Source organism: Urocitellus parryii, assembly GCF_045843805.1.
Source record: "Urocitellus parryii isolate mUroPar1 chromosome 13 unlocalized genomic scaffold, mUroPar1.hap1 SUPER_13_unloc_17, whole genome shotgun sequence".
In the NCBI taxonomy this organism is placed as follows: domain Eukaryota; kingdom Metazoa; phylum Chordata; class Mammalia; order Rodentia; family Sciuridae; genus Urocitellus; species Urocitellus parryii.
Window position 1 is genome coordinate 74,882 of NW_027551769.1, and position 26,889 is coordinate 101,770.

The window sequence follows — 26,889 nt, forward strand, 5'->3', positions numbered from 1 at the left end:
TGCAGGCTGCTGGGATCCCTGGCACTCTATCACTTTGATTTTTTCTGCTTGCCCCTCCCCCAGCGCTGGCTAGCCAGGTTTCCTTTTGGCTGCTACTGGGAGGAGGGGTTGGAGGTCAGGTGTCTCTGGTTTCCCCCTAGCCTGTATGGAGGCTCAGCTTGATACTCCCTCTCCCAGCAAGCCTAGGAGAGATTTTATGCGAATTCCCGCTGTCTGGGGGGTGAGCTGAATGACACCGACCTGTTTTGATGTCGCACTCTGAAGGAGAGTGGCGGTGTATCCTTCAGCTTTCCCGGATGGTGGCCGCTGACTGGCTCGGCGGAGTGTCCGCTGTGGGGGATGGGACTGTACCGCTTCCTTCCCCTTCTGAGAACCCGTGCTCGGCCCAAGGGTCCGTGTGGGCTTGGCTGGTGGGATTCCACCTAATGGCCTTCCCTAACCTCCCTGCTTGCCAATTAATGGCTTCACTGAGGCGCCACGCCTTCTGTAGCCGCAGGGCAGGCCACGCGAATCATTTGGCCTGGCTCTCCGGGCCCTGCTGCAGGCTGCTGGGATCCCTGGCACTCTATCTAAAGCATATCTTTTGAAATAGATTTAATTATTCCAACTACTTTTAGATATAGTTGTAACAAATAAAAATTAACTTTGTTATTTCCCTGCCAATATTTATTATATTTTCTTCTGAGTGCACTTTTGATTATTGGAATCAACAATAGAATGGTCACAGAATTTTTGGTAGTATATCCTGTTTTGTATTATGCATGTGTGATGACTTATAAAACAGTGATGGAATTATCACCATAATTTATTTATATAGCTTAGCAATACCTAGGCAAGAATTGAAGCATACTGAATCAAAATATGTAAATGCTATCTTTAAATATCTAAAATTTTGAGGTTATTTTACCTTCTTGTAGAACTAGTATTTTTATTACAATCCAATATAAAAGAGGTATAAAAATGGTTCATTTGTTTTAATGCATAGAGTAAATTAAGATATTTTATTTTTTATTATAACAGTAGAAATCTTTGTGAATAGGTTGCATTTATAAATAATAAATATGTTCAAATGAATTAGAGTTGGAGTTGGTACTGGTGTTTAATTTTATATGTCCTTAACATTTCACAGCCTACCTGGAAGTAATTTATTCCTATTAAATTTGATGATACCATGTCACTGTTGGAATTGGCAAAGGTTTAAGTTTAAAGCATATGTAATGTGAGTTCCAGATCTTGTATTTTGGTTTTAAAGATCTTTATCTATTCTAAGTGGAAAAAAATTAAGGTAATAGTACCATTAATTCTTGTAATTAAACAAAAAAAATTCCCACTGAATACTGTTTAATAGGAGATATACATGAACAGTTACAGTTACAAAGGATTTTAGAAATGGTTAAAGGGCCAGCTGGAAAACTCCTGTTTTTAATCTTCTAGAGAGGAACTGAACTCTTATTTCTGTTGTACTCAAGTATAAGAAATCAATGACAGGTACATGTCTCTTTGGAATAACTTTTATAACCTTCTCTCAAAAAAGTCTCTATTCTTGGCATGCCAACCACAGTTCACTGACTTTTAACTAGTCATGTCTAATCCCCAGCCCAGCCAGGCTGTTTCAGCTATCTCTGGTGGAAGAATCCCCTGAGACTTTTTTTGCTGAGATATTTCAATTGCTCTTCTCATAATAAAGATGACTTTTTAGAGGCCAGCCTTGTTACTCATCAAATGAAGTTCAGGTCTGAGTTATTTTCTCTTTTAACATTTTGAAGGTCATGTCAGTTTACTGGCATGTAATATATATATATATATATATATATATATATATATATATATATGAATATTGCCTAAAAATTGATTATGTTATCTCTGTGTTTTATGATTTTAGAGTTCCTATGTGACTTTTTCTTTCATCATTTTCTTATTCTTGCAAAGGAGGATGTTTCCCATTTGGGAAGCAGCATTACCTCAGTCATGACTAGTTAGAAACACAAAGGTATTCCCTTATTATATTATTAAACTATCTTAAATTAATACTTAAAACTAAAATATTTAAAAGCCTAAGAATGTGTATTTTTCTTGCCTCTGTGGAAGATTTCAGGGTTCCAGGCTACTTTTTTTCTTTTATTAATTAATAAATTCAATCAATATTTACCAAATCCTTATGGGCCACAGATATTATGTGATGCACTTACCTAAGTAAGTAAGAACTGAGAAGAATCGTGAGCTCATGGACTCATTACCTGTTGTTGGGAGAAGAAAGAGAAAAAAAATCATAGATATTTCACTGTATTAATAGCCTATTAAAAGTGAACCATGATAGGGGAAACTAAAACATGATAAGGGGTTTGGAAGAATATGAGGATGATTGCTCCCCCCCCCTTTTAATTTTATGGAACCAGGATAGGAATCAAGGAAAAAGTTACACTTTGGCACAATGTTGTAAATACAGGGAACACTTGCATGCCCTGAGACATGAGCACATCTGGCATATTTGAATAGCAGGGAGTAGGGTAGTGTGGCAAGTAAGACAGGTATGAACTGTGAGCTCAAAGTTTTGACTGGGACTTAGACTATTTGGAAAAATCTTGCATATGGAAGCCTCTGCTTTGTTCTGAATTAGTAGAGGCACCACCTATGGGTATACAACAGATCAGACACTTGATCTCCCTGATATGAAAGAATTACTGTGACTGCTGTTTCAAAAAGACCCCATTAGGGCATCGTGGACATAGGGATAAGAGGCTGGGTTCCTTGGAGAAGGGTGGGAATATAGAAGGTGGTGGGAAATTTTCAGTTCTAGGTATATTTTGTGAAATGAAAAATGATAAAATGATGTCAATTTTGCTGATGGGTCAGATGTAGGATTTAAATGAAGTGTTGCAAAGGTGAATCAATTTTTTTCCTGTTGGATTCAAATGGTGATGTGGGGAATGATATGGGAACTGTGCTATGATTAGAAGTCCTAAATATATTTTATTTTCAACAGATTTAAAAAAAACATAGGTATCTGCTTTGCTCTATTTATATCAAAATAGCACTTTTGAGGACAATGCATTCCTCCTTGTCTCACTCTGAAGAAATATTTATCTTGACTTAGCTGAACTTGCAAGAAACTAAAATAATCCCATAAAGAGAACTGCATTTAAATAATCACCTTGGATTTGGGGGCTAAAAATATCAATATCCTTGTCACCCTTAGGCATTTGACATAGCATATGTTTACACATCTTCCACTTTTTAAATCCACTCATTGTTCATATTAACCTTGTGAAATTAATAATACTTTATGTGAGGGGACTTAGGGAATGATTTATTTACCTAAAATCATATATGAAAGATGTGGTGGAATTGGGAACCTAATAGAAACACCCCCAGTTCACACTCCTACCTAGTGCATTACCACCTAAGAGACCAACTAGTTCCCTTATGGTCTCCAAGAACCTGCTTTTCTCCTTCTAGCCATATCATTCCATTCAACTTCACTGCCTCATAAAATTGGATTAAAACAAAAGAGAAAAGGTGAAGAGCACAAATAAAGTTAGAATCTCAGACAAGGGGACTCTTAGAAGCAACAATAATTTCCAGGAAAGAGCATATTGTCTGAATTATTACTTTAATAGTTATTTCTACTCCAACCCTAAACTCTGCATTAAGGAGCTATTAGTTATATGTTAGGACTTGGTTTAGACTTCCCTTCTAGGAAAACTTCGATAAATGCTACCTCTCCCTTCCAGAATGGATGGGAGAGCCTTTTTCTATGAGTTGCAAATTTTATCATAGTACTCATACCACTGGGCTGTAAATATCCCTTTTCTTGGTTACCTGTGCACTCTAGACCACAAAATGTCCTTGAAAGCTGGACCTTGTACTTTATTTCAAGAATAGTGAACACGGCCTAAAAAATATTGAATTAATTAAACAGCTTTATTATCATTTTTATGTGCATGGCTTGTACAACCAAGAAGACAAAAACACAGCCAATTAAAACCTGCCTTTGAAGCTATCCAGGACCTTCCTTTAAAAACAAAAATAGCCTCCACCTTTGTCATCTCTGTGATAGTGAATGCTGGTTTGAACCATGCTATGATTATCTTTAGCCTTAAGAAAGTGTTTGGCAAAGCATGATGGGCTCATATACATGATAAAATAGTCATGAAAAAAAATCAGGTTCTTCCTGTTAACTGTTGCAGGGAAGTGGTGTTATTTATCAGAAGTGCAATCTTCTGACATTTTCATATGGCCCTTTATGCTCTCAGTGAATTGTTTACGGAATTAAATGACAGTTGAAATATTTTCCGGAATATATTAGGATTACATCTAAAATCCTTAATGGACAGACTTAATTAGCAAGAAAATACTTCATTTTTATAGAAATGTACAATTAGGAGGTGAAAACAGGTGATTAAAATTACTTCAAAGGGTGGTATAGCATGAATCCCACATGTGGAAAAGAATGAATGCTTTGGGGAAAATAAATTCATAAAAAATACCTAATTAACTTCTGGCTAACGATAATAAAGTTTCTTTGCATTTTACCTTTTCTCTCTCTTCTGGTGGGTCCCACTTAGTAAACTGTTTAGTTTGCCTCAGGATATAAAATCTGTCAAGAACATTATTGAGACATCGGGGAAGGTTGGTAAAATCTTCTCTGTCAGAGTAGATGACAACTAATTAAGTCCAGAAACTGGAATCCCCTGGGGAAGAAGTGAAGTCTGAGTCTGCCCAGATAAGGTTGTTTGAGGCTATTTTTGATGGTGAGTGTATTTATGAGTTGTATTAATAATAGATGAGCTAATGCTGTAGCACTAAAACATGAAAACATTCTTATTTGACCACTAAGAAGTTGCTTGCCTGGCAACAATAATGAAAAGAAAATAAACATTAAATAATAAATTACTTCTCTAAAAGTTTGCATGCTATTCTTTAATATTCATAATGTGTTAACAGAGGTTTTTAAAACATCACATTCTAAAAGGAATGAAGGAATATATTTTCCTTTGTTTAAAAAGCTTTGTGATTTCTTTCTATAATTGCTGTGCATTCCTTAGTACAAACATTGTTCTCTGTGTGTTCTCTACTATTAAGCAAATAATGTTATTTATAAAAAAAAAGCACCATTAATTTGCCTGAATTATTAGATAATGATCTTTGAGATTTTGTTCTCTTTCCTAGTGAGAGAGAAACAAATTCTTGGTTTCTTTCTGACACCTACATAAAAAGTTTTCTTTTAAGTCTGAAGACTTGCTGAGTTCATTGGAGAAATGCCAGCAGTGTGGTTTGATTTAAGAGACATCAGGTAATCTCTCATGCCCTGAAGCTTCAGTCTGGCATGGGAGCCACAGTTCCTGGAATTCTACACTGTGTATCAGAGCATCTTTACTAAGAAGTGCACTTACCCATCAATCTTTTGTTGCAAAACAAAACATGCTTATGTGGGGTGAGACAGACAACGATAGCACATTGATGTAAACAAATTTATTAGATCCTCTATGACCAGAACATGGAGCATGGGTGAGAGATGTGAAGGAAAGGGTGCACACATATGGGTTATAACACATTTTGTTTTTACACATTCCAGCCCTAGCTAAGTAGAGAGACAAAGACAGATTAGATAGATAGACAGATAGGCATGGATAGTTATGGATTGAATATGTGATGCTCAGTAAAATATTTTCTGATTATGCAAAAAAAAAATTCAGGACTAAAATAATTAAACAGTAAGAGCTGAATACTACTCAGTCTGTACCACTTTGAATGGTCTAACTGGGTTTTGACTATGGACAAGTGGGTCATAGCTGGACAAGGTGGATCAGGGGCCTATGCCTTCCAGAGTATCTTTGCTGTGGCAATATCCTCCCTCCTTCTGCTTCCTGGCTACCATGAGTGGAGCAGTGCCCCTCTCCCACGCCCCTCCCCCATGATTCTTCATTCTTACCTTGAGTCCAGAGTAATGGATTTAGCCGACCGTGGACTGAACTTCTGAAACCATGAGCCAAAATAAACTTCTCCTCTTCTAACTTGTTATTGTCATGTGTTTTGGTCACAGTGATGAAAAACTGACCAACACAAATAGATAGGTGACAAATAGATAGATAAAAAGGTAGATAGAGTTTCTTCTTTTTTCATAGGTTAATTTATCTAATATGCATAATTCTTGCAACAATTTTTGCTATAGAAGTAGAGGAAATAGAACAATGGCTTTCTTTGATTCTTTGTTATGTTCATTAACTGTCATTTCTGCTGTTATAATTGCCCAGCAGGGGCATACAGTAATGGAACACTTTTGGAAATTTAGTAGGCAAATAGAACGTTTAAAGTGCAAATGAGCTTAGAATTTTAAGATTTAAATCACACTTTGAACATTATCTATCTATCTATCTATCTATCTATCTATCTATCTATCTATTTATCTATTTATCTGGCCCATTTCCCCAGGTAATTTTTTATTGATCCCAGTATCAGCATTTAATGTCATAAAAGCAAAAAAAAAAATTACAATGAGAGCAAGAGGGAAAAGTGTGAAGCTGAGGGAAGAGTGAGAATACTAATGATAAGAGAAAACAGAAGTGGCCCTGTCTTTTGCCTTTTATTTCACCTTGTGAGGAAACAGCTCCTGCTCCCAATAGTGTTCTTCCCAGAATATTCTTGGGACCCAACACCATGCCTTCAACTCTTCAGCTGCAGAGTTCTGATGGAGAAATATTTGAAGTTGATGTAAATATTGCCATGTTGGAAGATTTGGGAATAGATAATGAAGGAGATATTGACCCTGTTCCCCTATTATATGTTAATGAAGCAACATTAAAAAAAAGTCATTAAATGATACATCCACCAAACAAGGATTACCCTCTAACTTCTGAGGATGATGAGAACAAAGAAAAAGTGGGTGCCCCTTTAAGCACAGATTCTAAACTATGGACTTTTTTCTCATGAGTGTAAGTTTCTTTTGTTCTTTACTCTGATTAAAACTGAAATGTGGGTTATCTTTATTAAGTGGCATTTTGGGCTTTCTGTCTGTTTATAAATCAATATCTGCCTAGATTATTGTCAGCAAAGTTTATGAGCTTTTAGAAGTTACCGTTGTAAATACAAACAAATAAAAATAAAAAAGAACTTTCAAAGAGTTTTCTGAAACATAATTAACAAGATACTCCTTATTCATTTGGAAACTAGAAAAAGGCAACTAGAAATGTAGGTTCTAAGTGAAGGTATTAAGATGTCTTTCAGCTTGCTAAACTCAGGGAGTCAATCGGTACCACTGGTGATGAGGAGCCTACATTAGCAGAGTTAAGTAAATGAAGCTGATTTTTTTTTAATTTTTAACACTCTCACATTTGAATATATTACCTACAGTTTCAGTCAGTATCCAAATTTTGACTTTTGGGGAACAATGTAGCTAAATAGTTTGCTAACTTTTCAATTGAAATGGATACTTGATTAAAAGAAAGCAAGAAAAAAAATTAATTCTGAACTTCACAGAAACAGAACAGCACTGTTCCATCCAGTAAAAAGTATGAAGTTGGTTATTTAAGACAGAAATATTTTCTGAACCAACTCACCTATGTGATTAATTATATAAAGAATACTGAGCTCTCTGTTGAATGTTGCTTTTGATAGCAACTCTACAGAAAAATTAGAAACATTCCCTCTAAAGGCATGTATGAAATTATTTTGAGAAATTCAAAATGACAATTGAACTGTCAGAACTCACAAGTACATTCACAGAAATCAAAATATTGTCCACTTTCAGATAAAGTGTGCCTAATAAAAGGAGAAATATTGGAGATGCTCAAAAGAGACTTCAGACAAAAGAGACTTCAGATTCCAGTCCTTCTGGGTGCCTAAGATATAACTAAATTAGTGAAAGAAGCATATTCTAATAAGAATTAATGTCTATATGATGCATAGAAATCTTTGAAGCACATTTAATGAATAAAAACTAAAAATACTCATTAAAATTTGTATTTCAGACAAACAAAAAGCTGTTTATTTTATTTTTTAAAAATATGCTACAATACTTATCATTACCATTCAATTGTTTGGATATCTGTCATTGGAAAATTGTTTGTTGCTTATCTGAAATTCAAATCCAACTGAACATTCTATATTAAATCTGAAAATTCTATTTAACACTTTAAATCAATAATTTATTTGATTCTTTGACCTTCACCTGGTAGGTCTTTTACTGTTTTCAATTACACATGATAAAACTCAGGCACAAAGAGTTTTTGTAACCCTTAGGTTCAAGCAGGTCGTAAGTGAACCAGCTAATGTTCATGCCAGAGGTTCCAGAGCCCGCACTCCCAGTTTCTCTCTGAAGATCCTCATCCTGCAGCCATGGTGGTGGCTTTCATGGGGCAGCAGAGCTGACTGAAGAAAAATGAAGAACTGGTAGGCAGTAAGACTTCCAATAAAATATTAAACATTTTATGAACTCTGCATTGGAATCCTCAATTCTAATACCATCCCTCTTTAATTGCTCTTCGATGCCCTGTGATTTTTCTAAAATTTCAAATTGGTCATGTCACTCATTGCTTGAATTATTCAGTTGGTCTTAAAACCAATAGTGTCAAATGAAATTTCTTTTTATGGTCAACAAAGTCATCATAATTGGACCCCTTCTACCTTCATGATTTTATCTCTCTTCATCTTCTGTGAATTGCCTCCTCTTATGTTTGTGTACATGTGTTATGACTCAGAAATACTAAATTACTTCCATCTTTTCTTATATGAAGGATGACCATGCATTGGAAATGCAAGTGAGGTTAAAGATAGACATTTTAAACAAATGAACAGTCTTTCATCTCACTATGATTGTTTCCTTCATTACATGGTGGTTTAGTCAGCATTTTTCCTGCTGGGACTAAAGATCTGACCAGGACAACTATAGAGGAGGAAAAGTTTATTTGAGGGCTCACAGTTTCAGAGGTCTTAGAAAGCTGGCTTCATTTCTTGAAGCTTGTGATTCGGCTGAATATGATGGCGGAGTGTGTGGCAGAGGGAAGCAGCTCACATCATGGTGATCAAAAAGCAGAGAGAAACTCCACTTTCCAGATACAAATATACACACTAAAAGCCATGCCCTAATCACCACCTCTTCCAGCCACATCCTGCCACTTCAGTTACCACTCAGTTCTTCTCTGAGCCTTCTTGCATTGTTTCACACTTGAGCTTTTGATACCTCACATCCAAACTATAACACATGGTTTTCTTTAATACTTATTACCTTAAACATTAACTCTTTTTCATATGTATGACTTACAAATATTTTCTCATACTCTCTAGGTTGTCTTTTTTACTCTGTTGATTTTTTCCTTTGATGTACAAACATTTTAGTTTAATGCACTCTTACTTATTTTTTTTCTGTTTTTGACTATACTTTCAGGGTCAAATCCAAAGTGGGTTTGCCAAAACCAACATCAAGAAGCATTTCTTGATGTTACTATTTTTTCCTAGTAGCTTTTCTGTTGCAGGTGTTGTGTCCAAGTGTTTAATTCATTTTTAGTAGATTTTGGTATTAGGAGTTAAATAATCATTGAAATTCATTTTTCTAGATGTGGACACTCAGTTTTCCAGGTTTAACTAGACAATTTTTCCCTAGTGAGTGTTCTTAATATATATATATATATATATATATATATATATATATATATATATTTTTTTTTTTTTTTGAAGATAAGTTAACCATGTACCAGCCAAGAGAATTTCTTCCTGTCCCTCTGTAGGTCTGAGTATTTAGGTCTGTGGAAATACACTATGATAGACATCAACAGAAGAAAAAGCATACAATTTATTTAAATGATAAAATATGAAATTCAAAGAAGGGCCATATGGTTGAGGCTTTAAAATCTCTTCAAAGGGAACAGAGTTGAGGGGGTATTAGTAATTTTACTGGGAGTCTAATTGAGTCTTATGGGAAATTAATAGGTCCAAACATCAGAGGATGGTCTGGGATAAAATTTTTCTAGGTTTTTGGGTGTGGTGTTTGATTTTTCAGTCTCTTTCTCTCCAAAATATGAGTTTGAGCTTTCTTGGTAATGAAATTTTACAAAAGGGATAAAAGGCAATTGTGCATCCTTTCAGCAGATCTGGTCTTTAAATAGATAAGGGGATGTTAGAAAGTTCCCTCCCCTTTATTTTCTGCTCCCCAGATGCTCTCAGTTTGAAGTGCAGGACAATATATATTTGGATATCCTAAATAACTATTATTTTTGGACCTTCTATATTATTCTATTCATCTAAAAGTTTTTGTGCCCATGTCACACTGTTTTGAACTGAATTTACAATCCTCATCTGCTAAAATATTTGTGACTATTTTTCAGTTACTTAACGGTTAATTTGCATCTTCATTCCTAAATCTAGTGCAAAGGTGAACTAAAGCTACATCTTCTCATGAATTGTAATGTATTTAAAATAAATTAATTTATTTATGTAATTTACACATTTATGACTCAGGTAGTGCTTTAGTAAAAGTTTAAGTTTATATGAATATATATATATATATAATTATATACAGAAGAATACATGTAGTCTTTGTCCCAAGTTCCTAGTATGGAGCTCCTAAAATCCTTGGAATTTACAGAGTGATAAGAACAATGTTTTTTATTCATAATGAGCCCCTTTTTCTCACACCTGGATTTATGTTACTGAGGTAACTGGACAATCTGGGCGGGGGAGCAGGTAGCTTTAGTTTCAGGGTTGCTCACCAAAAAGACCCCAAAATGAATGGAAAATGGAAAATTTCATCACCAGTGGAGAGTGGGCTATAGATTGAATGATAAAAGCTCTTTAACAAGAATTAAGAACTTCTAGGTTGGTTTACTCATTTATAAGATGAAAAAGTAACTGGACACCTCCCCACCACCTATGGTGTATGTCTTCCATTTGGTTATTTCTGAGTTCTGTCTATTATAAAAACCAGTAATTATGAAGTTTTTGAGTATGAAGAAAGTTCTTTCTTGAGTTCTGTGAGTCATTCTAGTAATTACTGAACCTGAGGGGGAGGTCCTGTTTGTGACTGGTCTGTGAAGTTTGGTCAGTATTCTAGGACTGAGCCCACAACTTGTGGGGTGTGCACTAATTCTGGGATTTAGTGTCCTGATTGAATTGAATGGGTCAGCACAGAGTAGAGGTCAGAGATTTTAATTGTTTGATGTGGAAAAATGACATTGTCAAAAAAACTCAACACATTTTGTGTATAAAATGTTATCAGAAAACACTAGATAGTACAATAAAAGATATTGTGGTGATTGTGGTGGCACTCCCTCCTCCACAGAAAATCTTGATTAGGCTTCTCCTAGAGTCTAATTGTTTTTAGACTATCAGAAAAAAAATTTCTGCAAGAGAGTTTTTAAGCAGGGGTTATGTTTGAAGAAGCAGAATACAATAAGGGAGACTAACTCAAGGCCTTCACAGAAGTGTTTGCATTTCAAGGACAGTACTTAGATCCTAGGGAAAGTCCTTTACAATTCCAAAGATAAGAGTAAATGGTATGAGATAACTGAATTCCTGTGGGTTTTTTCTGTCTTCTAATCTGTGCCATGTCTGTTCCCGTGCCAAAACAAAGCCATTTTAATTTCTATAGCTCTGTAGTATAGTTTAAGGTCTGGTATTGTGATGCATCCTGCTTCACTCTTCTTGCTAAGAATTGCTTTGGCTATTCTGGGTCTCTTATTTTTCCAAATGAATTTTATGATTGTGTTTTCTATTTCTATGAGGAATCTTGTTGGGATTTTTAAAGAAATTGCATTGAATCTGTGATGTTTTTGGTAGTATGTCCACTTTGACAATATTAATTCTTCCTAGCCAAAAACATGGGAGATCTTTCCATTTTCTGATATTTTCTTTAATGTCTTTGTTTAGTGTTCTGTAGTTTTAATTGTATAGGTCTTTCACCTCTTTTGTTAGATTGATTTCCATTTTTTGAGCCTATTGTGACATACACAAAACTCAACTTAATGTGGATCAAGAACCTAGCATTTAGAGCAAAGACCCTGCACCTAATAGAAGAAAAAGTAAGCCCAAACCTTCATCATTTCAAATTAACTCCTGTCTTCTTTAACCAGACTCCTAAGGCACAAAAAAATAAAATCAAGAGTTAATAAATGTGATGGACTCAAACTAAAAACCTTCTTCTCAGCAAAGGAAACAATCAATAACGTGAAGAGAGAGACTGCAAGGTGTGATAACATTTTACACATCAGATAGAACACTAATTTCCAGGATATATAAAGAACTCAAAAACTTAACAACAAAAAATTAAATGACCCAATCAATCATTGGGCTAAGGATCTGAACAGATGCCTCCCAGAATAAGATATATCATCAATCAACAAATATATGAAAAAAAATGTTCAACTTATGTAATAATGAGAGAAATACAAATAAAAGTACTCTAAGATTTCATCTCATGCCAGTCAGAATAACAGTTATCAAGAATAAAAGTAATAATACCTGTTGGAGACGATGTGGGGAAAAAGGTACACTCATACATTGCTGGTGGGACTGCAAATCAGTGCAGCTACTTTGAAAAGCAGTGTGGAAATTCTTCAGAAAAATTGGAATGGAACCACTATTTGAACCGACTATCCCACTCCTCAGTCTACACCCAAAGGACTTAAAATAAGCACACTAAAGAGATGCAGCCACACCAATGTTCACAGCAACGAAATTCACAATAGCTAAACTGTGGAATCAAACTAGATTCCCTTCAACAGATGATTGGGTAAAGAAACTATGGTATATATACACAATAGAATATTTACTCAGCATTATAACAGAAAAAAATTATGGCATTTGCAGGTAAATGGATGAAGTTGGAGAACATCATGCTAAGCAAAATAAGCCAATCCCACAACACCACAGGTTAAATGTTCTCTCTGATAAGTGGATGCTGATCCATAATGGGGGGAAGGCAGGTGGGGAAAATGTAGGAACTTTTATTGAGCACAGGGGAAGGAGGGAAGGAGAGAGGCCATGGGGGCAAGAAATATGGTGGAAGGAGATGAAAGTCATTACCCTGTATATGTGATGTGACTCTACACTGTGTACAACCAGAGACATGAAAAGTTGTGCTCCATTTGTATACAATGAATCAAATTGAATTCTGCTGTCAGGTATAACTAGTTAGAATAAATTTTTAAAAATGGGGGGAAAAAAGTAAATAGTGAATTATGTCCTTGGAAATCACCTGGCGGGAAAGGGGGAGGGGAACTCTCCCTTTCCCAGGCACTGACTTCCACACAGACAGTGCCCTTGGGTTATTTTTTTTTTAATCTGAACTGAGTTGATTGCCCAGAACAGTAGAAAAAATCCTACTTTTATGTGTATTTCTGCAGATTATGAGCCTCTGAGCCCCTCCTACTACACACTGGGTATAAAGTTCTAAAATTTCCTGAACTCAGGTTGCAGAGGGATGGATTGATCTTGGGGAAAGCACCCCTACCCTTTACAGCTGCAGCTAATAAACCTCCTTCCAGCCAATTCCTCTGTGTCAGGCCTCATTTGTCCTACTTCAGTATATGCCTGTGTATGTATGTATACATATATATTATTTGATGATATATGCATACATGTTCATATAGATGGACACAAGCAGATGGTATGAATGACCTCTATGTTTATGTACATGCACACATATGTATAAGTGTATACATGTTTGCCTACATGTTATATAAATGTGTTATAAGAGACAAACACATAGACAATGTATCTTGCAATATAAAGAAGTTTCAAAATTTAACACATTCTTCATAGGACATAGTCATATGAATTTGGAAACATTGCATGTAAAGCACTTGCCAAGATGTCATAACTCACATATTTAAGTCAGTATTTGCCTGTCGGTCTTCTTAAATTAAGTTTATTGCAATGTTACCCTCTGTTGGTAGAGGAGAGACAGTGAATTTGGGAATTAGATGTTAGTGAGCCTTTTAAGGAGACATCAAATTGAGTGGTCTGGAGTTTGAAATGTCTAATTATTCGGATATGTTAATATTAGATCATATCCTCTCCAACTAGTAAAATGCTTAAGAGTTAACATTTGTGTAAAAGTCAATTGGTTGAAACTTGGCAGTTATGCTCCTCAGGAATAATATTTCACAGAACTGTTACATCCCCAGGGCACATTGTAAAAGATTATTTGACACATACAATGGTTGAATTACTTGTTAAAATACCACTTGAATTATGCCCTAAAAATCAGAACAAAGTAGATACATTTTATTTTTCCTTTTGTGATACTGGAAATGGAAGCTGAGTGAACCCTTCTACCATAGAACACACTATTCCATTCTGGAAGGATTTTGACCTCCCTGAGAAACTATTTATATAATTGTATATTTTTTTTAACTTTAATATTAGTGTCTCAAAGTTACTCTGTATTCTACAGAGAATAACATTTCATCACCTTCTCCCTTTTAAACTGCCCACTTTTCTTAATCCTTGAGTTAAAATTCCCCTTAAAGCTCTCTCTGCTGGTTTTTCACTGTATCTTCTCAAGCATTTAAGGACAGAGTGTATAGTTATGATGTTAAGGAAGAGAATGATAAAATATACAACATTGCCATTTTGGAGTACAGGTTCTGTACCAAACATGGCGCTATGCCCTGCTCTCCACACTTGGTAGATACAAATTCTTAGAGCAATTCTGTGAGTTTGATGGCATTTCCATTTCATAGAAGAGGTGTATGAATCACAGAACGATTATCCAAGTTTTGGTAGCTTGGAAAATGGTGGGTTTAAACTCAAATTTTTCTGACTTCAAAATATCTGTTTTCATTATAGTGTTTTGGCTTTGGCAGAAATATAGGTAGAGTAGTTGTGAACTGAAACATCTTGGCATACTCAAGCAATTAAAGTGGACAGAACAAGATAATTTGACTCAAAATATCTTGCAAAAATAGCTGAATTTGATAAACCAATGAGCATAAAATGTCTTCTACTTCTATAAAATCTTGTTTCAGATTGTTATTTTTTAAGTTAATTATATATACAAACACAGTAGAGACCATTATATCATATAGAAAGTGAAAACTCCAGAACACTAAGTTTAAAAAGGCAGTAATAGGTATAATAGTTAAAAAATAATAAGAACAAATCAAATGGACCATTGCGTAAACAAGCAATTACCTATTTGAATCATTACTGTGTGCCAGATGCTGTGCTCACACTTTTTCATAAATATTTTCTTTTAATTAATAGAAATAAGGATCAGAACACAAAGACTGGTTTTCCTGAACAATGTGCTTGCAGTAGACTTTTACTTTATATAGTTTTTATGCTGCATGCTCTTTCTTTCTCAAGTTTCAGACAATTGTGTATAACAAATGAAATGTTACCCAAAAAAAAAGCAGAAATGACTGCATAATATTGCAATTGATCAAAAATACACAGAAACCAAACAGGATAAATGAGGCATTAACATGGTGTGGCTTTCTCATTGGAACAACAGAAGAAAAATTAATTAATTTTTCATTAATCCATTATTCTTTCCTGAAAAGACAATCATAAACTCATGAGATATGTCATGGAAGTTCTAGAATATCTTGCCTAACCTTCACAGATTTTTATTCATCATTTAGTGTATTGATACCGTAATCATCTCTTGGAGCACTTTATCAAAAATAGCTCAGTGGTTTTAGAAAGTGCAGAAAAGCAATTAAAACTTGTAAGTCCTCCCATACTTTCCCAGAAGACCCAGAAAAATACTTCCTAAAGGTAACTCCAAACTCTTCTATATTCACGTTTCCCTAATGAATTTTTGGTGCTCACTTTCTTTTCATCGGTCTTTCTTGTCAACATTAACTCTTCTTTGCTTTTAACTGTCAGCAATGTTTCAGGTGGAGAAATGCTCACAGCTTTTCTCTGTTTTACATCAATGAAGAACAGTGATATTTGTAGCATGAGTCAATGGCCAAAAAAAAAAAAAAAAACAAAATTCAAGAAAATATAGTGGTGTGGTAAATAAAGCATAGATTCAGACCTCAGACAGTGTTCAAATGTATCTCCAAGAAGATGTTTAATTCCTATACTCTATTCTACTACTAGGCTTTTGCAAATATTCTTTACACAGTTTGAAAAATGATTTTTTTCTCAGTTAACTATTATGTACTTGTTTTTCTGCTTACTTCTTCCAGAATATGTTCCATAGTACTTCACACACTGATTGGGAACCTTTCTTTGTTCTTTCCATGGGGCCCTGAACTTATAGCATCAATGGGATTCTCCTAGGCTTATGAATATTTTTGCTAATTTTCCTATGCTTCCCCACTTCTCTGATTTCCCCCAGGTAGTGTTGTGTCTGTGGTAGTGTATTTCAAGCAAACAGAGTAGTTAATTTTATTAAGTTTCCAGATGTATATTCCTCCATCCAAAGTAGTGGGAAAGGTAGTTGCAAGACCAAAAAAGACACCTGAATGTGGTACATAAGGGAAAGGTCCTATGGTGACAGGCTTGACAAATAGCATCTCCATTTCTCATGGTGACTCTGGTCTTTAGTCACAAAATAGCACCTCTGAACCTCATGGCACTTTAACTGGTAGTGGCTGGATCAGCACTTATCCTCTCCACAGTGTTAGGTTCCATGTCAGTCACCACAGGGACAGGGTTCTCATAGGTTAGGTTATAGAATCTGTGACACCTTTAGCTTATCTTGCTTTATCCCAGCATCCCATGGAATTTGGCATTCCTGTGAGAAAGTATCTTTGTGCAGATAACACTAACTTGACCTATTTCCCAGGATACATGAAAGAAAATCAATGTCCTTCAAGAAAATATTAATTTGCATTCTGGCCCAGACTCATTCTTATTGTTCCCTTAACTTAGCCAAGTCCTTGGAAATAGAGAGGGGCACTTCAGAGACATGTGCTTTATTGTCTTCCTTTTCTCCAAAGGTGACACTCCATGATTATCCCCACTTCTGTTACATGCTGTTACACTACCTTAGAGATCCCCTGATACTAAGCCTAGATATAGTTCCCATGACAGTTGGGGCCCTGTCTCATCCTGGTCCCTTACTCTATAAACTGTCTTAGCTTTCCCTTTTTCACTCTGTTTATACTAGGACAGGTAATTTCAGAGAGCAACACTGGCTGCTTTTTTCTCCAAAATAGGAATTTCTCACTGTTCCCAGTGTGAGAAGGCACTATAGTAGGTGAGTGAAGTTCACTGATTCCAGTTGATTTACAAAGCCTGAACTCCCTTATAGTATTTGGAAAGTCAATGGAAGTTTTTAATTAAGGAAGTGAAAAGGCTAGATTCTTTTTCAGATAGATCACTCTGCTGGTTCTTCAGAAGATGGATTTGAGAAGAAAATGGGAGGAAATGGACAAATAAGTGATAAAGGTATTAAGCACTACAGACTTGTTTATTAATACTACATCTGGAGTTAGCAAACATTTCATAGGGGACTAAATACTACATATTTTAGTCTTTATGGCGCATATGATAATCTCTGTCACAACAAATTCACTCTGCCTCTGTAGTTCAACATGTACACCAAATGCAAGTGAATGAGCTAGAGTCCAATAAAACTTCAATTAGGGCAACCAAAAGGAGAACTTCATATGTCACATAATATTATTATTTTCATTTGTCAAATAATACTATTTTTAGTTTCTCTGTAAAATGGCCAAACAAAAAACAGGTGATAAACTAGATGTGGTCCAAGGGTACTTAGTTTACTGACACATTGCATTTACCATTGATTTATTTGAAGACAAGAAAAGGGACTTAAAAATATTTGATAGGCACAATTTAACAGTGATTCATAAGATTTTAATATGTACCAAATAGTATTCAGATATTTGTTGAATGAGTGGAAATATATCAAAATTTAGTGACATCAACTCTGTGAGGAAAGGAGGCAAGAATAAATATTTTAAGTTTTTGCGAATTAAAGTAATATGGAATGCTATGGATTTGGTATGGTTTGATTGTGTTCCCCTAAACCTTCAGGGCACTGGAAGCTTGGTCCCTATATTCTGTGTTGAGGTAGCAAGACCTTTAAGAGTTAGGGTTTAGTAGAATGTCATTAAGTCATTGGGGGTTCTGCCTTCACAAGGGAGTAATGTATATCTTCTGGGGCTCTTGTTAGTTCCGACAACAGCTGAATTTTATTAAAAAAAAATCTGATTGGTAACTGGGTGCCAGATTTTTTCTTGCTTCCTATTTATCATGTGATCTCTCCCTTTCAGTTTTTCATGTGATGATGTCATCCATAATGTTATAATGAAGCTATAAAACCCTTACCCAAGTCAAGCAGATAGAAGCACCATGCTTTGGAGCTTTAACACTGTGAACTAAGTAAGTCTATTCCCTATACAAAGTACCTAGCCTTAGGTATTTTGTTACAGTAATAGAAAATAGACTAACACAAAGGGTTATTAAGCAATGTGGAGAATTATGGAAGAGGACTTGATTTAAAAAAGGGACAAAGAAGGATTGTCTACTTTCCTGCTTGGATGGATCCTCTGCTCAGTAATAAGTATTAGTAAATTTTAAATTGGCTGGAATCATTTACGTAACCTCTATAGTACCCTGAGTTTTTGTGCAGATGCTTCTAGAGCTTTTAAAATATATTTATAATAAAATATTTACACTTTATTTGATGAGTTCCATGAGCCTATTTAATTTGAGAAATTTATTTTAAATTTTTTTAATTGGAAAAAGTTTTTTTTTTCTTCAAGAATTTCATTTGGTAAAATTATCATCATTATCATCACACCATTATACGGATGAAAGTATACACATAAGCGTGTCATAGACACCAGGTAGAAGGCAGGTAGAAAAAAATACATCATTTTTAATGTTTTTCCATTCTTTTAATTTTCCTTAAGATTTCTAATACAAAACGAAGAATGATATTTGAGTTTCTTTCCTCATATTCCCTCCCATTCCCTTCCTTTGCCTTTCTTCCCTTCACTTCTCACATATTCTAATGACTTCTTCAGGATTGCAGATATTTCTTGGTCCCCTTCCTCTTTTACTTCTTCTCAGACTCCTCTTCTTCTGTATTCTTGGGAATTCATTCCTTTGAAATTTGTGATTTCCAGTAAAATAACATGACTTATTTGTGGCGTGAAACTGACGTATTCTATTGCTTAGTAGATATATGCTAATATTTTCAGAATGCAATTATATGCTCTGAATTTAAAAAGTAACAGTCAAGATGGCATTGTAGAAATTAATCTGCCAACTGTCATCCATGAAAATCATCTGAGAAAAAAACAATGTGATGTTATTTCAGTGCAACCAAAAATGAGTCCAGTTTTAACAGAGGAGAAACTGCATTTCCAAGATTGTCACATGAAGTGCATCGCACAGAATTTTGTTTGCCTAAGATAATAGACATTTTCCATATAGGAGATCTTCAGAATTCAGAACTAGAGAGAATCTGAAAAACTTCTAATTAAAAAATGACATGGGGGAATCCAAGAGTCTGGCTAGGTCAATTGCTTCTTGGCCTAGTTTTATGAATTGGAATTACTTCTGCTTATTAATGACAGAAGAACAAAAACATTAAACTACTTCTTTCTACACATCAAGGGTATCCAGGTTAATGAAGAGTAGTGTCAAGCATCATTAAATCCATTGTTTATGATTTTTGAGCTACCATTTGTGAGGAAAAGTCATATAAATATAACATTATTATTGCATTTACTGTTTTGTGTATGGATTGTTTAGGAATGGTCTTCAGTATTACTGTTGGTTTATTCATTCTCTTTAATCTTCAAATTCCTTATGGTTTTTCTCTGTGTTCTGTTTTCTTGTTTTTCTTTTTTCCTGTTATTTCTAATTCCTTCTTTCTCTTTACTTTTATGTATACATGGGGGGAAAAGCTTCTTAAAGACTTATAGTAATTAAAATATTTTGTGCTCAATAATCAAAATCAGAAGCAAAATAATAAGACCATGCCTGAAGTTAATCTTGATAAAAGGCAGGGAAAAAATTAGAATATTACAACATAAAGACTTGATTTGGATCCTGATTCCCTTAACACTAAACATTTCTAAAAACCAAACAACAACACTTAATTCAAACTTGTTCAAAAATGTAGTAATACATACTAAGTCTAGTTAAAGTTGTTGGTTATTCCTCTCATTGGTTACTTTATTTATTTTTTAGTACTTCTCAAATCTTATTATAAAGAACATACAATCCACAGTACTTGAATTGTTTGAACAGAGATTCAAAAGCATGGATCTGCCTCAAGAAACCAAGAAGAGGTGAGTAATGGGTGTAAATTTTCTATGTGCACATCAGTATATGATGACTGGCAATATCAAATGAAATTATGAATGATTGAAACAAACATAATTATTGACTACAAAATCGTGAAAATATTTAAGTAGATAGCCTAGAATATACTTTAGGAGGGAGTATTTTATTTTGACCTCTGAGAATAGAATTCATAAAGATAATGATTAGAGGGTATGAGTAGATAAAAATTTGGTTATGCCCTAATTCCAGGCAAGGAAGATCTTATGAAAATGGATGAAGTTTAAGAAAATGGAAACAATAAGTTTTTAACAACTTATTTTGTAGGTGTATAAACAGAATTTATAGAGGTTAATCTTGAACTGTAATGTGGAGAGTGAAATCTCATAACAATCGAGACATTTGAATTGTAAGTTATTTCAGTTTGGTGTTCCCCGTTATTCAGCCAACCATTATAATGATAATGATAACAACATCAACATGACAGCAAACATATAAAGGTTTTAGTGGTTACTCTATGTAAGGCCTGCAGAAAAACTATTAAAAAATTATACACCAAATACTAAAATTGATCCAAATTATAGGTGAATAATTTGAAGCACTGAGATACTATTCAGTTTGCTCAAAATAACAGAGCTTCAAGCTCATAAAACCAAGATTTAAAAGATGATATTCCAATCTCTTTGATATTTTTAAAAGGATGGAAAGAAATACAGAGCGAAAAAATGTGAGAGAAAACAACAGGACCCAAATAGAAACAAGTCACTAATTTTCCTTGTTCTCTTTGTCATTCAAATATCAGTGAAAAAACTAAGAACAACCATTTACTCCTCAGTTTGCCTCATTCTCATGGTACATGCATTCTACACTTTGAAATTATTTAATAATTTTTTGATATTATCTGTGACAAGCTCACTAGGTCCCTGAGTAACACTTCTTGTCTGATGTATTGTGACTGATATATTACTCATATCTCTACTTCAAATTGTTACTCATGTCCCTAAACTATCTACCATTATGTCGGCCAAGTGTCTGTCAGCATGTCCATTTCCTGCAGAAAGACCTGATTCATGTGTTAAACCACAATGCAAAGAAAAGACCACTGACTCCTGTTAAGGTCTGTAAACAAGTCTAGATGGCGCCTGGCATTTTGCCAGGGGGAAATGTTTGTGAGGTGGCACCAGCAAGCCTTTAAGTGTGGAGATTTCTTATTGGTTGACTGCTGTATCTAGTTTATGTTAATTAAGATAAGCTGTGTGGAATGTATATATACCACTCCTGTCCTACAATAAACGGCTCCCACTCCTGCTGTATCAATGTACACAAGTCACCCCCTGTGGTTATTTTGCTGCAGCCAGACTGCAATAGACTCCAATTATGAATCAAATTAAAGAAAGCTTATATTTGTGTACACAGAAGCTGGTCAGGACTGTCTCTCCCAGGCTAGAGATCAGTACCCAGGAGCATAGTTTTATAGCACAAAAAGTTGCAAAGGAGAGTATCTTGAAATCTTACAGATAACAGGATTTTGACAAGCATAATCAAAGACATATAGTAGGTTAATGATCTACATGGCTTAAAATTCCAAGATTTCAAGGTAGGAAATAAATTTAGATCCCAATGTCAGAATTTATAAGGTGCCACTGAGACTTCAGAGAGGGTTGTTTTCTGGTCAGGGGGAGTCAGGGACGAGTGAGTTCAAGGCACAGGCAGGAATTCCAAACAAGTTTAGATATTGCAGTAATTTGTAGTAAAACAGAAATTAACTTTTCATGACGTTGTGACAGATGGCTCCCAATCTTAAAATGGAATTAGGATAGGTTCATCACATGCTTCTCAAAACCTACAGAATCCAGTTTTGAATTCCTTCCTTTGGCCTGAAAGTACTTATAGCTAATTTCTAGTATCACTTTTTTCTGTTCCATTATGGATTAAAAAGCATCTCAGAGATGCTCTAAATGTAGAGGTTTTTTTTTTGTGTGTGTGTGTATGTGTGTGTGTGTGTGTGTGTGTGTGTGTGTGTGTGTGTGTTTAAGTTGCTTTATATTTACAAACTTTATAGTTTTCTTGCTTTTGCCTGGATTCATCTAGTGAACTATTACTTTCACTTAGAAATTCAGGTCAGGCCACATCTTTTTTATGACCTTTCTGAGCACAGCAATCAAATCTTATTTTTCTATTTGCAAATATAGAACCATATACTGATTGTTTTTGAGCACATATATTAGTGTAAAAATTGTGTATTTAAATCCTGACTTCACCAATACACTTCTTAAAGTCAGAAACAATGCCTGTGATAACTGGTTCCTGTCACCTAGTCAAGAATGAATAAATGAGACACTGACTGAAGAAGGACAGTCATGGGACATGGGTAGACCCTGATTCCATCAATTGCCTCCTCCAGTAATGTAAAAAATAACACATTTGGAGAAAATAAAATAAAACACTTTCCACTGTCCGATTCTTTGTATAATTTAATTATGGGTCTGAGAAGCCTTCTAGTAGATACAGAGTTGGCATTGTGTTCTTCATAAGGTCTGAACTTAAGTCTAACACACAAAAGAGGAAAAATCTGAATCAAAGTAGTTAAGAACTGTCACACATGGCAGTTCGCAAAAGATGCCTGGAAAGCCAGATTTGAGGGGGTGGGGGTGGGAGGCAGAGAGCAAGGGAAAGACTAGGAAATAGGGAGCGGGGGCAAAGTGAGAGAAATCCAGGAGGGCAGAGAAGAAAACTCGAGATAATTAGCTGCCATGATTAAAAGGTTTCATTTTTTTCCAAGTAATTTTTTTTTTGTGGGTCTCATTGTCAGGGCATCTTTTATTTTTTTTTCTTTTTTTAATTTTTATTGGTTGTTCACAACATTACAAAGCTCTTGACATATCATATTTCATACATTAGATTGAAGTGGGTTATGAACTCCCAATTTTACCCCAAATGTAGATTGCAGAATCACGTCGGTTACACATCCACAATTTTACATAATGCCCAATTAGTAATTGTTGTATTCTGCTACCTTTCCTATCCCCTACTATCCCTCCTCCTCTCCCCTCCCATCTTCTCTCTCTACCCCATCTACTGTAATTCATTTCTCTCCTTGTTTATTTTCCCATTCCCTTCACAACCTCTTATATGTAATTTTGTATAGCAATGAGGGTCTCCCTTCATTTCCATGCAATTTCCCTTTTCTCTCCCTTTCCCTCCCATCACATGTCTCTGTTTAATGTTAATCTTTTCTTCCTGCTCTTCCTCCCTCTCTGTTCATAGTTGCTCTCATTATATCAAAGACAACATTTGGTATTTGTTTTTTAGGGATTGACTAGCTTCACTAAGCATAATCTGCTCTAGTGCCATCCATTTCCCTGCAAATTCTATGATTTTGTCATTTTTTACTGCTGCATAGTACTCCATTGTGTATAGATGCCACATTTTTTTTATCCATTCATCTATTGAAGGACATCTGGGTTGGTTCCACAGTCTAGCTATTGTGAATTGTGCTGCTATGAACATCGATGTGGCAGCATCCCTGTAGCATGCTCTTTTAAGGTCTTCAGGGAATAGTCCGAGAAGGGCAATAGCTGGGTCAAATGGTGGTTCCATTCCCAGCTTTCCCAGGAATCTCCAAACTGTTTTCCAAATTGGCCGCACCAATTTGCAGTCCCACCAGCAATGTACAAGAGTACCCTTTTCTCCACATCCTCGCCAGCACTTGTTGTTGTTTGACTTCATAGTGGCTGCCAATCTTACTGGAGTGAGATGGTATCTTAGGGTGGTTTTGATTTGCATTTCTCTGACTGCTAGAGATGGTGAGCATTTTTTCATGTACTTGTTGATTGATTGTATATCCTCCTCTGAGAAGTGTCTGTTCAGGTCCTTGGCCCATTTGTTGATTGGGTTATTTGTTATCTTATTGTCTAATTTTTTGAGTTCTTTGTATACTCTGGATATTAGGGCTCTATCTGAAGTGTGAGGATTAAAAATTTGTTCCCAGGATGTAGGCTCCCTATTTACCTCTCTTATTGTTTCTCTTGCTGAGAAAAAACTTTTTAGTTTAAGTAAGTCCCATTTGTTGATTCTTGTTATTAACTCTTGTGCTATGGGTGTCCTATTAAGGAATTTGGAGCCTGACCCCACAACATGTAGATCGGAGCAAACTTTTTCTTCTATCAGACGCAGAGTCTCTGATTTGATATCAAGCTCCTTGATCCATTTTGAGTTAACTTTTGTGCATGGCGAGAGAAAGGGATTCAGTTTCATTTTGTTGCATATGGATTTCCAGTTTTCCCAACACCATTTGTTGATGATGCTATCCTTCCTCCATTGCATGCTTTTAGCCCTTTATCAAATATAAGATAGTTGTAACTTTGCAGATTAGTCTCTGTGTCCTCTATTCTATACCATTGGTCCACCCACCTGTTTTGGTACCAGTACCATGCTGTTTTTGTCACTATTGCTCTGTAATATAGTTTGAAATCTGGTATCGCTATACCGCCTGATTCACACTTCCTGCTTAGAATTGCTTTTGCTATTCTGGGTCTTTTATTTTTCCATATGAATTTCATGATTGCTTTATCTATTTCTACAAGAAATGCTGTTGGGATTTTGATTGGCATTGCATTAAACCTATAGAGAACTTTTGGTAATATCGTCATTTTGATAATGTTAGTTCTGCCTATCCATGAACAGGGTATATTTTTCCATCTTCTAAGATCTTCTTCTACTTCTCTCTTTAGGGTTCTGTAGTTTTCATTGTATAAATCTTTCACCTCTTTTGTTAGGTTGATTCCCAAGTATTTTATTTTTTTGGAGGATATTGTGAATGGAGTGTTTTTCCTCATTTCCATTTCAGAAGCTTTGTCGCTGATATACAGAAATGCCTTTGATTTATGCGTGTTGATTTTATATCCTGCCACTTTGCTGAATTCATTTATTAGTTCTAGTAGTTTCTTTGTACACCCTTTTGGGTTTTCTAGGTATAGAATCATGTCATCTGCAAATAGTGATAATTTAAGTTCTTCTTTTCCTATTTTTATGCCTTTAATTTCTTTTGTCTGTCTAATTGCTCTGGCCAGTATTTCGAGAACTATATTGAATAGAAGTGGTGATAGAGGGCATCCCTGTCTTGTTCCAGATTTTAGAGGGAATGCCTTTAACTTTTGTCCATTCAGAATGATGCTAGCCTGAGGCTTAGCATAGATAGCTTTTACAATGTCAAGGTAAGTTCCTGTTATCCCTAGTTTTTCTAATGTTTTGAACATAAAGGGATGCTGTACTTTGTCGAATGCTTTCTCTGCATCTATCGAGATGATCATATGGTTCTTATCTTTAAGTCTATTGATGTGGTGAATAACATTTATTGATTTCCGTATATTGAACCATCCTTGCATCCCAGGGATGAATCCTACTTGATCATGGTGCACAATTGTTTGATGTGTTTTTGTATTTGATTTGCCAGAATTTTATTGAGGATTTTTGCATCTAGGTTCATTAGAGATATTGGTCTGTAGTTTTCTTTCTCTGAGGTGTCTTTGTCTGGTTTCGGAATCAGGGTGATGTTGGCCTCATAGAATGAATTTGGAAGAGCTCCCTCTTTTTCTATTTCCTGAAATAACTTGAAAAGTATTGGTATTAATTCTTCTTTAAAGGTTTTGTAAAATTCTGCTGTATACCCATCCGGTCCTGGGCTTTTCTTGGTTGGTAGTCTTTTGATGGCTTCTTCAATTTCATCCATTGATTTTGGTCTGTTCAAATTGTGTGTATCCTCCTGACTCAGTCTGGGCAAATCATAAGACTTAAGAAATTTATCGATGTCTTCACTATCTTCTATTTTATTGGAATATAGGTTTTCAAAATAATTTCTAATTGTCTTCTGTATTTCTGTAGCATCTGTTGTGATATTGCCTTTTTCTTCCCTTATGTTAGTAATTTGAGTTCTCTGTCTTCTTCTCTTCGTTAGCATGGCTAAAGGTCTGTCGATCTTATTTATTTTTTCGAAGAACCAACTTTTAGATTTGTTAATTTTTTCAATAGTTTCTTTTGTTTCAATTTCATTGATATCTGCTCTGATTTTAATTATTTGTTGCCTTCTGCTACATTTGCTGTTGTTTTGCACTTCCTTTTCTAGGGGTTTGAGATGAAGTGTGAGCTCATTTATTTGTTGGTTTTTCCTTTTTTTGAGGAATGAACTCCAGGCAATGAATTTCCCTCTTAAAACTGCTTTCATTGTGTCCCATAGATTCCGATATGTTGTGTCTGTAGTTTCATTTATCTCTAAGAATTTTTTGATTTCCTCCTTTATGTCTTCTGTAACCCATTGATCATTCAGTAACATATTGTTCATTTTCCATGTGACGTAGGAATTTTCCTTCCTTCTTTTATCATTGATTTCCAGTTTCATTCCATTATAATCAGATAAAATGCATGGTATTATCTCCACCCCTTTATATTTACGGAGGGTTGCCCTATGGCATAATATATGGTCTATTTTTGAGAAGGATCCATGTGCTGCCGAGAAAAAAGTATATCCATTTGATGATGGTTGATATATTCTATATATGTCAGTTAAGTCTAGGTTATTGATTGTGGTATTGAGTTCTATAGTTTCTTTATTCAACTTTTGTTTGGAGGATATGTCCATTGGTGAGAGAGGTGTGTTGAAGTCACCCATAATTATTG